Consider the following 15,401-nt stretch of genomic DNA (forward strand, 5'->3'; position numbering starts at 1 on the left):
TGCTGCACTTGCCACTTTTAGGCAGCGATGTAAATGGGAGCCCATCTAATCACAAGGCTCACTACACTTTCATGCTGCAGTCAGGTTTGTCGGAGTGTGGGATGTCAACCAATTTGACGATGAGGTCAAAGGTTGATGCTGTACAAAGACATACCTGTTTCATTTTGGTCTGTGTGGCCCTATCGGTCTCCTCATGTTTTATTCACCATGCTGCTGGCTCACCTCTTACTTTCCTCTATTGAAATGGCAATCATCCCAGCCACATTATCTGCAGTCCAGTTTTGCGGCGTTCCTGGTTTTGATACATGTACTCCATTCTTGTTGAAAACAGAGTATTCAGATCATGAACGTTGAATCAATGCCGTATCTGCGGGTTCGTTCCCCGAGGGTAGTTAAACTGTGCATTAATAAGGCTGGTGTAATTATCACATCAGTGTGGATTCTGTAACCGTTGTACGCAGCAATAACAGGAGCGGATTTTGCAGAATATTGCCACAATATCTTGTGCATAAAAAATTCAGGTGCAGTTGTCAAAATCCCTGACAGTGTTTTATGACAAGAAGGAGATTACTCCCTGACAAAAAGACTTTATGGCGAGCCTGGTATCCATATGCCCTGCCTAGATATGAGTCGTAGCGCTCTGTGATTCTGCTGCTCCTCCCCCTGGCCCTCCACCACCCAAACCACTACAGTCGTAAACCTCAGTCTCCCAATTTACTTTCCCTTTATGAGCCATTACCATGTCACCTTATCGGCAAAAAAGTTTTAGTGGCTTCACTTGCTTTATCTCTTGTGTGCTTCCCAATATCTGGCACAAATCAAATATCTGCCTTTCTGCCTGCCTGCCCACTCATCTCCTCACTCTGGTTCTCCCCTCGATATGGAAAAAAAAAAATAAAAAAAATATATATATATGTTGAAGCTCTTTGTCTACTCATATAGCAACCTAGTGCTTTCTTAAGCAAAGCCAGTGTGCTGTACAATTTTATTTCCTGACAATCACAAAAAGAAGCCCAGACACAACCTGAGAAGCAAAATACAGAGAAAGAAATTCACAAATTTTGGTTTCAATTGGCCTGTAGACCTCACACGGGGAGTGTTTGCTTTAACATGTCTAGTCTGCCTTTTTCGAATCTTGTGTCCTGAAAGGAGTTTTTTTTCCCCCTCTCCTTTTTCTCTGCGAGCCTCACTTTTCCATCGTTTCTCCTTTCTTTCGTGAGATGTTTTCTGCTGTGCTGTGCAGCTGTGAATGGGGGTTATACAATCTGAACTGCACAGAATAGAATCGTTCCACGTGGGCCCTTCTTTTGGGTCTAGCAGAGGTTGTCTTTAAAGTACAGAACAACAAACGGTACCTCTCACCTCTGTCTCCATTCTGCAAGCCTGAACTTGTATCCAATTCTGCCCATGCACAGCCAGCACCTGACCTTTTTTTTTTTACCTCCACGACTAGTTTCTCCCTTTCTGTTACTCCACGCATTCTCTCAGTTTTCTTTGTTTTTCAGCTCATCTTTTGTGCTGGGCAGAATCACCTCTGCCAGGGTTCGGTTCCACGCCTGCAACGACACATACATCGATTTAATTATAATAAACAGGTAGGGGAGCTTGCCAGTGACTAATCTTAGTCAGCTTGATTAATGATGTTTGTGCAGCCAGAGTCTGAAATTAGCCAGAGATATAGAAGAGTGGTTCTCTCTCGTTCTCTGTGCATGTGTGCGTACATACGTGTTTGGTTTACTCTAAGTCCTGCTTTTCAAAAATTGCTGCCCTCTAGTTGAGTGCACAGGAGCAGTTCTCCCTCCCCAATCACTATACAATTTGTGTGCATCAGTGATTTCTGAAAAACAATCCATGAATCATCATTAGTTATTATGATAATTATTTATATTTCCCACTAAAAAGCATTTCTTTCCCAGTGCTTCATAAATCCTCCGCTCACTGTAGCATCTGAATCTTTTTTTAATTTCCCGTCACATTGCACTCTCACCTCTCATTCTACACTACTGAATTAGTGATCTTCTTGGAAATGTGTTTGTATGAAAATCTTTTCACTCATGTAAGTGAAACGCAATTATAGCACAAAAAAAATATTGTTCCATTAATTTCTCTTTAGTTTTCAATGTCATCTAACTCTTACCGTTATATTTCATTGGGACTCTTAAATTATCTTTAAATAGCATAGTTTTAAAACGGTGTTCAAGAGGATAAAAAAATAACTCATTCATTAGTATCATTCTATTAGTCAGAAAGTGGTTATTTTCCTTAGTGAGCAGTTGATAATTTGTTGTATCAGTGGTGTAATTTCTATTTTGAATGTGTATTTAAGGGCCGTTCATTCGTTTGTGGATAATGAGTAAGGTGGCTTGCATATTATCTTGCAGCTCCTTATAATATTGTCATGTTAAGTACAATGCAATAGCACTCAAAATGGCTGCTGACTGGAATTAGAAATAGTATCACAATGGCAAAACATAATGTCGCACGGGTTTTAATGCATGCAGACGATGGTGCCGATATGATTCTCAACCATTCTCGTTATTCATTATTTATCCCCCATATGCATATGTATGTATGTTTCTGCTTGTGTGTGCGTGCATGTATTTGCATGTATAGTGGGAACATCAATGGGTACTCAGTGGCTGCTGCATTGTTGAATGGCTACACATCTGCTTATGCTCAGCAGTCTGCATACATCTGTGCTGTTTCTGTACACTTTTAGTAGCACTCGAATTATCCTCCCAGGGCAGTTAATGGAGGAAGAAAGTCAAAGAGAGGACGACGCATCCCATCTCTCTCTCGCTCTCTCTCTCTCTCTTGTCCTACACACAGATAAGGAGATGCTGTATGCCAGGCTAATGTAAGCCCTCAAGATATACTCACCATTTCCCCCTAATGTTCCACCTATTAGTTATTAATGGAGGCGCTACACACACTGAAAGTGAGCTAGTGAACCTTGGGATGGGCTGCTGTGTCCCAGCCCTGGCTATGTTTTCACTTTTGTAAAGCAGGGAGAACAGATGATATGCCTGATCCTAATCCCTCACATTAGTGCAGCCCTTTAAAAAAACATTGAGGCCAAGTTCACTTTCGCCTTTCTCTCAAATGCTACACGATGCATACTTTATTCTGTATAGTACAGCCTCTCTCTTAACCAACACCTCTGCTTTGTCCCTCTATTTCTGTATCTCTTATTCCCTGTCTCACTTTATAAAAATGCTTCACTGAGTTGGGAAGATTACGGCTATGTGGTTTAGCCATGCAGAACATCCCTTCTGTTTCCTCATCCTGGTAGCGCTTCATGTGTGTGCGATATTGTGTGAATGAAGGTCAGTCTCAGGCCACGATGGACCTCCATATCTCTTTGCCGTCCTCGGCCCCGCCTCTCACCCGGTTGCGTTCTCTGCTAGCCTTCCTTTGCTTATCTGTAGTGCTCACACCTGTGGCGGGCTGGCCACTCTCTCCAACTCTCGCCAGAGGCCCCAGACAGGATGGCTGCAGATAACCTTTAAATCCAAGAAAAAAGAAAAAGAACTGGTAGGGACAGAGTAGGAGGGAGAAAGCTCTCCTCCCACTGCCAGGGATTGTGGGGCTTGCTGACAGGCAGCCAGGCTGAGGATATGCCTAGGCTTAGCTTCATCCCTGAGACACGGACCACGAGCCAGCCCGGTAGCTTGACCTACCAGTTTAAGAAGGGCCAGAAAATAAAGCAGCTAGACTCTCTCTTGTAGCTTTCAGAGTGTAGTGTCAGTGATCGTGAACTCATGAACCTGTATGTTAAGATGGAGTGGTGAAGACAAGAGTGCACATGCATCTCTTCTGGTCTTTGTCTCGGGCTGGGCATCCCATGATTCTGTGTGCAGCACGTAATCTGTTTCAGCTGACAACAGCCACTTAGTCTACATCTGGCCATGCAGGAGAGAGAAACAAATGAGCAGGAAGCAAGAAAGGCAAATAGGAGTTAAGGAATGCAAAGAGCAGTTTCTGTGTGCCCTATAGGTTTAAAATTACTTGGCTTTTGCAGTAGGAGGTACAGGCAAACCATAATAAATTTTAGCAGAAGGGGTTGCTGTAACAACAGCCCCAGGGTGAAATGTCCAATAGAAACAACAGGCCAGTGTGTTTACTTCCTCCGCCGCTCAATTTGGCGTCATTACTCATCCTTCACAGCATGTGCCTGCCAGCCTCACCACCTCCAAAGTTACACAAAAAATGCAGATGCTCGTGAAATTCTAACCAGTGATTTATCAGGCGCTCCACAAACACCTATACACTGCTGCTGTTATTTAGTGCGGATGAGATAAATTGATTAGGATGTTTGAAGGGCATAATCATATGTTACAATATACTGCAAAGGTGCATTTTTTTGTTGTAACTGAAATGTCTCTATAAGCTGCTGAAGTCACCATAGACGTGGGATACATCAGGATTACATCCTACAACAGGGTTTAATATATAGCAATTTAGACAGTGGCTGCATGCCAGAAGAATGCCACCATATATTGATTAATTACAAATAAGTCAAGTCAGTGACAGTTCCTCATGTCTTATATCATTGTGGTGCTTTTTAATAATAATTTTAATTAAAAAACCATCCCAGATTAGCTCCTCAAAAATAATTAATGTCTGTTCATATGGACTATCACACATGTCTGTTCATGTAAATCATATACATATGTGGTTATGTAGGACTGTGTTGACATGTGCCCTTGAATGCCCAAATAATTTACGTTCATAGATGGGCTTTCCTGCATAGTAATCATGCGTAACCCTGGAGCCTTTAGACTTGCTGAGTAAATGCTACATAGAAAATCCGTCTATCAAAGTCAATCAGAAGTGAGAGTTTAATTATTTGTATAATTTGTTGTTAAATATTTTGTCCTTCACAAACTAATTACTATCATCCAGAGTCTTTTTGATGTTAAGGGCTCTTGTCAAGGCACTGCTTTCTCTCTGTCCTTACGTCAAGGTTTACAGATGCTTGAACTAATATATGACAGCTAATGCTTGCTCATTAGTATTGGAGTATTAATGTTCATATAGCAAGGCCTGAGTGAGTCCCAGAGCAGTGGAAAGGAATCGATCTGAAACCAAGCAGCAACCTCAGTCGTACAGGCCACCAGGTGATTATGACTAGATAGTAAATTCTGTGTTGGAACCTTGTAGCAAACTTTACAAGATGCTGCCAGACTCACTGGGGGCACAACATGATGCCACTGATTGCTGAAGGAGGGATGAAAAAATGTGCAGGGAGAGCAAAGATGGCGGCACTGCCTTTGTTTAAGAGTCTTCACGAATAGAAAAACACCACGAACAGGAAAGATTAGAGCAACTGAGTCACACCGTACATGTGCATGAAAGAGTGCAAGTCATAATCAAAGTTCACACACTCTGAAGTACCTGTATATAGTCATACATTATATGTACCTGAACTTGGCAGCTATTGAAGCGTGGAATGGGGAAGTTTATAAGCCACTTCCTGTGCTCATTTGCGGCAGGGTCACAATATGTAACCTTCATTTTACCCACATAGGCCTCACCCTGTAATGGGTTTTACAGGCTTACAGGAGCAAAGCTTAGTGCTTGCATTCCTTGCTGTGACCCTAACATGGAAAAAGAATGGATTTGAAAATAGTAAAGCAAAAGTGGGACCGTTCTCTGTATCCCCTTGGCATCTTAGCCAGAGGCAGAGCTCGAGGCATCTTTGTACCTCTGTACGTGATGAAGAGCCAGTGGGGGCCCAAAACATTGTACTCTTTGGTCCTAGAACGATCTGGCTCAGACTCGCCAAACTGAAGCCCGGTGGTATCAACAGTGCTATCTTCAAACATGTCAGATTATGGGAAATCCCCTCAATGGACTCCAGTAGCTCATGAGAGAGATTCCTGAGAACCAGAGGGGGTTTATGTTGAGGCATAGAGAGACAGGTCATGGCAGTGATTCAACCGACTGTAGGGAAGCTAATGTTCTGCCTTGAATAGAATAGATCCATTTCCACTTCTCTAATCCATATCAACATCTGGCTCAGACGGTGCTTATCTGGTGATGTTCTGCCCCTGGACATAATGTCATTACTGACCTGGGTGCTTAACCCTCAGTCGACTCTTTCAGATTTGACCACTACTCAAATTAATTCCAGGAAACTGGGTTTAACCAATGAACCATCCAGCTTGTGTGATGTCACTGGCCTGCTGGCACATCATTATCCTGGGTTAGGCATTGATGAAGAACTGCGCAGCATCATAAATACATGTTCAAGCACAAAGAAGAAACTTCAGTTGCAGAACTGGGTTGATGTTGGACACAGTTAAATGCGTAGAAAAGCTTATTCATGGATGCATAGTCTGTATGGCCAGTTACCAAGTCACATCCGGCCTTGTTTGTCCTTTGCTGTTTTGTTTCAGATACTTTTTTTTTTTGTACAACTACTCAATTTCCTGGCATTACCAGCTCAATGAGGAAGAAAGAAGTGTGTGCCAAAACAATATGAATCCTCACAGGATTAATTTGCAGCAGACCATGTCTGTAGCTTGGCAAATGGTCACATAATCTTCCAACTTTCTAATAAACAACAAACATAATTGACTTTGCCGACTTGGCACCACAAGAACATATTGGCTCATGCTTTGCATATACTGGCGACATGATGTGAAAGAGGACAGGGAGAGCAGTAAAACAGTCAACAACAACCACAAATAAAAGTACAAACAGACGGTGGTTGTCAACTCATAGTGACCGCTGTTAATGGACACTCTTGTGCACCATTGAAGCTGTTGGTTAATATTAATGAAAGCCACATGCTATACAAAAGGCCGTATTTATTCTCATATTTGCTCAGTGAACCAGGCAACTGCAGACGAGCCTCCATCAATATCACTTTGCCCCACCCGCAGGGCTTCGCTCTTTTCTTATTGGATGTTAACGATGTCTACACCTGCGCCTGTGGTGGCAGACCACCACTTTGGATGGCGGCCATCGCTCATGATGGTGCTGGCCCACAGGCCGGGACGCAACTGGCAGGCCAAACCAGCCGGCATCTGTTGGGGGTCGGCTGGGCCATGGCTCTGAAGAGCCCGGCTGCCTGCAGCGATTTATTACTGGACACAAGTCGTTTCTTTTCCCTCCACACCTCTTCCCCCAACCAAGAACTCTATTCTACAGGCTGAGTGCAGGCTTAATCAGAGCTGACATGTTGAATGTCCTTGGGTGGGCTGACATAGCTGTTGCAGGTGTGTGTGTGTGTGTGTGTGTGTATAGTTGCTGTGGCAGTGTGAAGGCAGCGGGAGACGCATTCTGTATAATAAACAGCATAGTAAAAGGATAGAGCAATACGTGTCTTCATGCAATCCTTACCATGTTTCTTGAGCAAGCCAGAAATACAGCAAGTTTAGCAAAGACACGAGGATGGTACCTTAATGCAGGTAAAACATCATGGAAACTTGATCTACATGGGTATGCAGTTCAGGGGTCACTTTCTGTACACTCTGAGCATCTGGCATTAAGTCAAAATCATGTGGGCACCAGACTCCGACAAGGGTGTGCCCCCTGTCGCTTCTTCTGTTAGTGATATTTATGCGCAGGATGTCAAAATGCAGTCAAGGTCTGGATAGTGTCCAGCTGGATGACATTAAGGTGCCATCTCTGTTGTTTGCTGATGATGTTGTCCTTCTGGCTTTGTCAGATCATCACCTCCAATGTGCACTGGAGTGGTTGCAGCTTGAGTGTGATGCAGTCAGGATGAGAATTAGCCCCTGCAATACTTTCTCTGAAAAGGTGTATTGCTCAGAGGGGAGTCACTGACCCAAGGAATGATTATCATCGATTCAGATTACTGTAGTTGTTTAGTTTTTGTGTGTGTCTTTGTGTTTTTTCTTCGAGAACACGTTTCCTGATGCAGCACTCAAACCAATTCTGATCGATCAAGTTGTCTGCAGTGTTTGTCCTCTAAAGTCTTTGGGGATATTTTTTTTTATATTTGGCAGAAAGATTCTTTTAGTTTGTAGTTTCTTTTTCCAGTAACCCTGTCAGTTCACCGATATGACCTCCCTCTGTGACACCAGAGGCTGATAGTCACACTGTGAATCAGCATCTGTATCTTTTGTGGCATGTAGTAACCCTGCATTACTTACTGTATGCAGATAGAAAACTCCTCTAGCAACATGCTTTTGGACTCCACTTTAGTTGTAGCTTTTTTCTATGAGATAGACTCGAGAGATTTCAAGTATGACTGGCTTGGAAATGGATCGAAAAAAACCGCAATAGTTTTCACTACATTCCGTCTTATTTGAACTTTGAGTGCTCCCTGCTTAAGGGCTTTATATTCATTTCTGAATTCTCGGCTTACATCCATTTACTGAATTGTTCAATCCTTTCCTTTGACCCCATCTCTAGAAGTCATCTCTTTCTTTATTGTCTTTCTTTTCTACCAGCCAGCTTCCGCACATGCTCTTGTCTTTTTACTTGCCAGTTTGTTTGTCCCTCTCAATAAATATACCCACTGTTGCCTCTGCCTCCCCAACATATTTTCTCCCCTCTGCTCTTGCTACACTCTTGCAGTATTCTGCAGATGTTGCATGATTTTCCTGCCAATATGGGGCACAACTATCAGCACAGCGTGATCACACTCATCTGTTGTGTTCCTACCAAAACCTCCAAGAAGTAGCAAACCAGACTAAGTGCATTGCCACTGCTACTTTGAATTGTCAGCTCTCATGTATGGTTGTCTGCAGATGACTGGTGGCTAATTTACTTAGATAGATGAGCTTTTTACTAGACGGTCATTCCGTAGGAGTGTTACTCACTAACGCTACTTGCAAAGAGGAAAGGACAGAAAAGCAGTGACTGAGAGGTAGTGACAGGGGAGTGGGTGGGTGGCTCTGAGATTTTTGCCACATCAGCCTACTGGTTGTTAGTTGCATGTTCTCACTGTAATGAGGCAGCCAAAACCTCTGCGGCCATTCAAGACAACAATTAACATGTATGAGCATGCTGGTCCTGACGAGATGGGTGTCAAACTGAGAGACGCTAATTGGCTCTCTGGCGTAATAGAACAGCATTCTGCAAGCAAATAGAGAAACACACACAGTGACAGTAACAATAACACACACACACACACACACACACACACGCACAGAGTCACAGACATAATGTGCACACACGACATCGCAGATATCACTTGTTAGGCCTGTGGGTGACCCCCAGAACTGAAACTGTGTATCTTGTCACTCTGTGTCAGAGAGTTATGGAATAATGGTCGTAGTCGTACTGCATGCCAATTAGGGACAATAAATGATAGCGAATAAAACCGAATGGAGAAGTTTTAAAGTCAGCACTTTAAAGGAAAAAAAATTCTCACAACATACTGCAGTAGCTCTGAAATGTCAAATGATTCAATGTTGTATCACCTTTCAATAATTCTGTAATTATTTACTTGAACAGTAGAGTATTTGGTCTTAGATGAGGTTAGATTCACTATATTTAAAATAGAAGCCACAGTACCAGCAAAGTACAGCAAAATACTGTAAACTTTTCATCACTGAGATTAAAATGTTGTATTTTTTCAATGCTTTGTAAGCCCAGCTTCTTTTTTGATGACTCAGTCCTCCTTGACATGGATGCATGGTTACACAAACTTTTGGAAAAAAAATATTTTTTCCAGCCTCTCTTTGCTGGAGGGGTTGTGTGGCTTTACCTTTCCTTTTCAAATACCCCGAAGGTTTTCTTTTTGATTCCAGTCAGGCCACGTACTTGGACCGGTCATAATTTAGAGACTCTTGTGTGCTTTGAATCTTTACCATGCTGGAATATTCCTCTTCTGCTAAGCTGCTGCAGACTGGAGTCATCTTGTCAGCCAGTTTTTTGTTACATCAACAGACATTCATGGCGTCATCTATAAATGACATCTTCCCAACACCTTTTGCATTCATGCAGTCCTATATAATTGCACTGTCACCTCTGTGCTTCACTGTCAGGACTATGTGTTTGTTGTAGTAGTTCAGGCCATGTTCACGTCAAACATTCTGGACCCCATATGACCGAAATGCATTTAGTTTAGTGTTATCTTGCCAACAAATGTTTTGCACTGTCTCTTCAGGATTCATGTTTAGTGTATGCAACGTTTTTAGCACTGTTTGAGCTGCGCTGAAACCTTTGATAATCCCAGACTGAAGCACTTGTCCGTCTATCTTTCAGAGATATATTGTTAAAGTATCACACTGTCCACAGCATCACATTCAAAGGTCTACTCCTATGGCTCTGATTAGTGGTGTTACAGTTATGTACCACCTGATTGCTTCTGCAGTTGTGTTTTGACAGATTATTATTTGGTCACTAATTTTCCTGTAACTGTTTCCATCTCTGGGACATCTCACAATCAAAATCTTCTGGCAATTATTTTTAATGTGGAACCATGATGCAGACATGCAGATAGATACAACTTACAGCTGCAAAATTGAAAGAGGTCTGGTCTTGACAGCTTATTTTACAAGCATGTTCATGTAGTTCAAGCTAAGTGGAAATCACAGGAGCTCTAAATTTTGTTTTGATGACCGTTTTTCAAATTTAGGTGTCTGTGATCAAGGGTGTATTCACTTGTGTTGCATTAAGTTTCTGCTTTTGGACTTTATTTTTGAAATAGTCTTTCTAGAGTATCTGTTTTTCATCATTTGTAAGACAAACTGTTCAAAATGTAATCTAAGAAACATTGCAAATTTGAGAGATGATACAAGTTTTAATCATTTGACATCTAAATAATCGCTTCTGTTATATTCTGTAAAAAAAAAGTTTGTAGACAAGATGAAATCATTTAAAATTAAAGTCTTAATATATGTCCCACATGGAAGAGTGCCATTTTAGATGCATTTCTGCTAGGAGGTAAAGCTGATGCATTTATCTTTTTGGGTACATGTAGCTTTATGTGTATCTAAAATAAATGTATTATTATTTAAACATTTTTAGAACATGTTTCTTCTCGTGAGACGTAGTGTAAGTGCATTTATCAGCATCAATTCAAGGAGCCTCCCTCTTCCAGCTCCACTCATATTTATGGCACCAGGCGATCCTCCATTAATTGGAAAGTGTAACACCCAGATTAATGCCACTGATAAAGAAGTTAAGCTGATGACTCTGTGCACAAGGGAGGCAACGTGGGTTTACTCAGGACTTGAACTACACCCGTGAGATAAATGGGTATTACCATGGCTAAGATGTAGAGATGCCAGCAGTGAGACATCAAGGCATTTCTTATTTTGCTTATTTATGGAGCTTGCTGAATTGGAGGAAAAGTAGAAACGGCGTCAACTGTGATGAAAAGCTTTGGTGTGACATGAAACTAGCTGCCTCAGGTTAATGTGACATTCCCTTAAGCTCATGAAGAGAGACCCTGTGAAGATTGTGAATGTTTGAACTTAATGCTCTGCCATATATTCAGCGAATAAAAAACATACTGGAGCTGTGCTGAAACATATTCTGATGGTGTTTTCACAGGTTTTGGAAAATTTCCAGTTACCAGCAGGGTAGTGCCCTGAGAAGTCACTGAGAGTAAACACACCTGACTCAGACTTTGCCCTCCATATTTGTTTTTATTGGGATTTTAAATGTTTATCCTGTTGTCAAATGTATTTTTACTCTTAGCAGTGCTGTTAGGTCAGGCTTTCACATTACTTGCTCGTAGTGGGGAATTTTATGGACGGCATAGTACTGTGGTAAACACGGTATTTGTGCACACACATCGTGCTTACCATTTGTGTGTGTCTGTGTGCGTTCTTGTTTGTGGGTGTGAAGCAAAGGCAGAGCTGCTCTAAGTATAGTGTCTGTGCATGGTGTTCATGTGTGTGTGCTTGCTGGTACATCTATAAAAGAGACAGATGGTGTGGTAAAGTGAGTTGAGGAAATGAAAAGTGGTCTATCAAATGTTTCAGTCATCCGTTTCCAAAGTGCTGCATGCTTTGATGCTTCGTCCTCCCCAAAAAAGGCAGGTAGTTTCCACAAAAATCCAACATTTGCTTTTATGGAAACCATTACGAGTTGATAGATTTTTGTCACTTAGCAAGGTGATAACTTGTCCTCTGAGCTGTGTTTCTTTGTGATGTATTGTTTTATTTCCTATTGTGCTTCTTTCTAGCTTTCGTGTTCTCAGCTGTCCATCCTGCTTATCTGATCTTTACTCTCCTTCGCATTTATCTCATCTCTTTCTCTCTCTCTGTTCCCTCCTGAAGCTGGGTGACCTCTCTCCTACTTCTATGTCTCTGTGGAGTTTTATACAGATAGCTAAGGAAAAGTTTAACGTGCCTTTAAGGGATAATTATCAAACAGTAAAACTCCCACACAGCTCTCGCTGGGTAATTACATTTCCCCCATCTCTCCTCTTTTTTCCTCAAATGAAACCATCAGTTTTTAAAGCCTTGACAATCGACAATTCCCCAGCGTAGTAGCCGCTCAGACTTCTGAATGAAAACTCTGAAGAGCAAGTGTTGCCCATTATGCTGTCGCTTAAAGGTTTCCCTAAACTTGCACATTTTGTTTTTCTTTATCTTTCACTCTCTTTCTCTTTTCTTGCTTGGTCTCACATTCACACAAACAACAGCCCATTTGCATTCTGGGCAATTAGATTCAATTTGTAAACCGGCGCTGAACTTTAGTAGAATTAGATTTTGCTAACAGGCGTAATGACATTTAATGGAGCATGATTTATTCATTTCTCTTTCATCAGGTCAAGATATGCCACAACTGGGAATTGAATAATAGCAGATGTTTTTGTTTGTGGTGTTTCCCCTGCTGTCAAATTCTCGCTCTGTTGTCCATGGACCGGCAAACTTGTTACTACAACTTCACCCATGCTGCACCCTAATAATCTCCCATTGTTTATTGATGATTAAATCCCTGCACAATGAATTTCTGTGTTAGGCTTTGAAGTCTTGAGGGAACAACTTGGAAAAATTCTGCCGGTCAAACCTGCAGGTTATACTCATATTCTGTCGCTAAGATTAATGGCTAACTGCAGGTTCTACATTACGCAGATTTCTTTCACAGTCTGGAAAAGTATGATACTGGATCTATAGAAAAAAAGAAAAGAGGGTGTGGAAAAAATATTTGTGTTTCCGGACTATTGCCCCATTTGGATTTCTAAATCTAAAATTCAGAATCACGACAAATAAATTGATTGTACAAGCAAGTGTTTTTCATGCAGCCAGCACAGCCACATATTCACCACTCAGTGAGATGTCAGCTTGATGTCGCAAGGCAATGCTAAAACACAGAGCTGCCTCTATGCTGGTCCTCCACAGCCTATAGAACAGCTCTACCAAAAATACCTCATTACTGCTCCAAATCTGGACATTGACGACTAAATTAGTTTGAAAGAAAATGCAGTGTCTATAACTATATATATATATGGAGCCTCACAAATAACCAAATATTGTCTGAACATTTGAGTCATGCAGTGATATATTTATCAGAAAGGTAAATGGACTATCTTCTCTGTGTAAGAAACCATATCTTTATGGCTGCTTTCATCGTTGTTTCCATGGACACAGTGAATAAACAAGTATACACAGGCACTGATTTTTCAACATCTGTTTGGTTCTTATTTTCAAAAACATATTTATTCAGTATGTTGAGGCAAAATAATACAAGTACAGGCAGCACCATTCCTCTTTAGGTAGAGATGCTTTTGCTCTTTAATTGTTGTAGCATTGCACCTTAAATACAATCTGTGATTTGTATATGCAACAGTACTGCGAGCTGCAAACTCCTAGACCAAGTCAAAATGTACCATACATGTAAATAGATTTTAAAACTATATATGTCCAAATTAAGTAACCAGCTGTTTGTATTCACAATTCAAATTTGGTCTGAAAAACTTGCAAAGATGTCTGGAAATTTGAGTCTGAAAATATGTGGAGGTTTGGAAATGAAATATGTGTTGGAACCCTGAGTTTTATGAAGAACTTTTGGCGTAGTTGTACTCACAGTTTTATATTATCTTCTCACCTGTGGCTTTTTTCAGGTTTCAATTTGGCTCACTGAGCACATGCTTTGCCTTTGGGAAAGAAAAGTTATTAGAATTGTTAAAAAGCATGTGGCTGAATCTCTGTGTGTCATGATTCATATGCGTTGTGATCTGTCATTGTCTCTGAAAATGTTTTCTCTTTCACATACTGTCACATTGCCTTTGTCTTTATGGAATTGTTCTATTGCTCTTTCACAGACAAACTCAGGCAGGTACTATAGATTAACCTCCACATCTGCTTTCTTAGGCACATTTTACCTCGGGAGGGCTACCAGACAACAAAACAAACAAAGTGTGGGGAAAAAAAGAAGGGAAGATATAATAAAAGGAAAAAAACAGAGCAGATTGACAATGCAGCAGGCTGACAGAGTGGAATGAAACAACATAATGATCAGGACGGGGACTCTGAGCTTGGCCAGCAACAAGTGCCAGGCAGCTTGTCTGCTGGGCCAGTCAGCACCCAAATGCATTCAAATGATATTCTAGCATCTGTCTTTGAGATTTTCCGGCACAAATCAAGTATATTAAAAACGAGCTGGCCTCCTTCACTTCCTCTTTTGCTTTGTGAGTTTTTACCCACACACGCATATTCTCCCCCTCTAGGGTTTTTTGTACACATCTCAGTTTGGTGAAGCAGCTTCCTCTCTGAAACAATAGACTCTTTCAGATATTTTTCCTTTTCTCCTAGAAGCATCCCTGCTTTCCCCTTCACCCTTCTTCATTTTCCAAGGTTTTCTTATTTAGGCAGACGATAGTGCCCTGGGACACAGTCAGGCAGGCTTGGAGACAGACAGAACAGTTTTTTCCTCTCCTCCCTCCCTCTCTCAGTCTCTCTTTCTACTAAAATGACCGAAGTTCTTCCCCACATATCATCACTGCGCCTGTCATGAAGAGGCGTCAGGTTGTGTCTGTAGTTTGCTCCCTTGATCGTGTTTTCTGGCTGTTTGTGTAACTGTGCTTATTGGATTCGAGAGAGGTATCTGGCCGTCGTCTCAGCAGCAGTCCCAAACTCAAATTGATGGCCATCATAGAGTAACGGGAACCGCAGCCCGTAACTGTGGAAAAGCAATAGACTTACTGTAAGAGAGTGCGTTATTTTTACTGATTGAACGAGATTCTTGCTTCTGTCTATCATTTCCTGCTTGTTGCGCACACGCTCCAGACTTCTTTACTTGAACGCTGCTTGAATGTCCTCCCTGCCCCTCCCTCGCTATACACCTACACGTACTTTTACATGCACATCCTTAATGCACATACATTAATTCACTTCAGGCTCTTATCCCTGTGGCCTCTCATGCAGCAGTGCAGAACATTCATCTACATTGATCAAGGCAGTCTATCTGCCCCGCCGTTCGTCCTTCCCTTCTCATGCTGCTTAATGAACTTGCTGGGGCTT

The 15,401-nt window shown here is 41.6% G+C and overlaps 1 protein-coding gene across 1 annotated transcript in view; it reads left to right on the forward strand.

The window, feature by feature from the left end:
• LOC111578152 (uncharacterized) overlaps nucleotides 1-12,471 on the forward strand; it is a 150,685-nt gene extending 138,214 nt beyond the window's left edge. Inside the window, exon 4 of the transcript XR_008600281.1 lies at nucleotides 12,462-12,471. The gene's annotated coding sequence lies outside the window, so the exon portion shown is untranslated. The remainder of the gene's footprint in view (nucleotides 1-12,461) is intronic.
• The last annotated feature ends 2,930 nt before the right edge of the window (nucleotides 12,472-15,401 follow it).

The sequence above is a fragment of the Amphiprion ocellaris genome, chromosome 21, assembly GCF_022539595.1.
Source record: "Amphiprion ocellaris isolate individual 3 ecotype Okinawa chromosome 21, ASM2253959v1, whole genome shotgun sequence".
Lineage (NCBI taxonomy): Eukaryota > Metazoa > Chordata > Actinopteri > Pomacentridae > Amphiprion > Amphiprion ocellaris.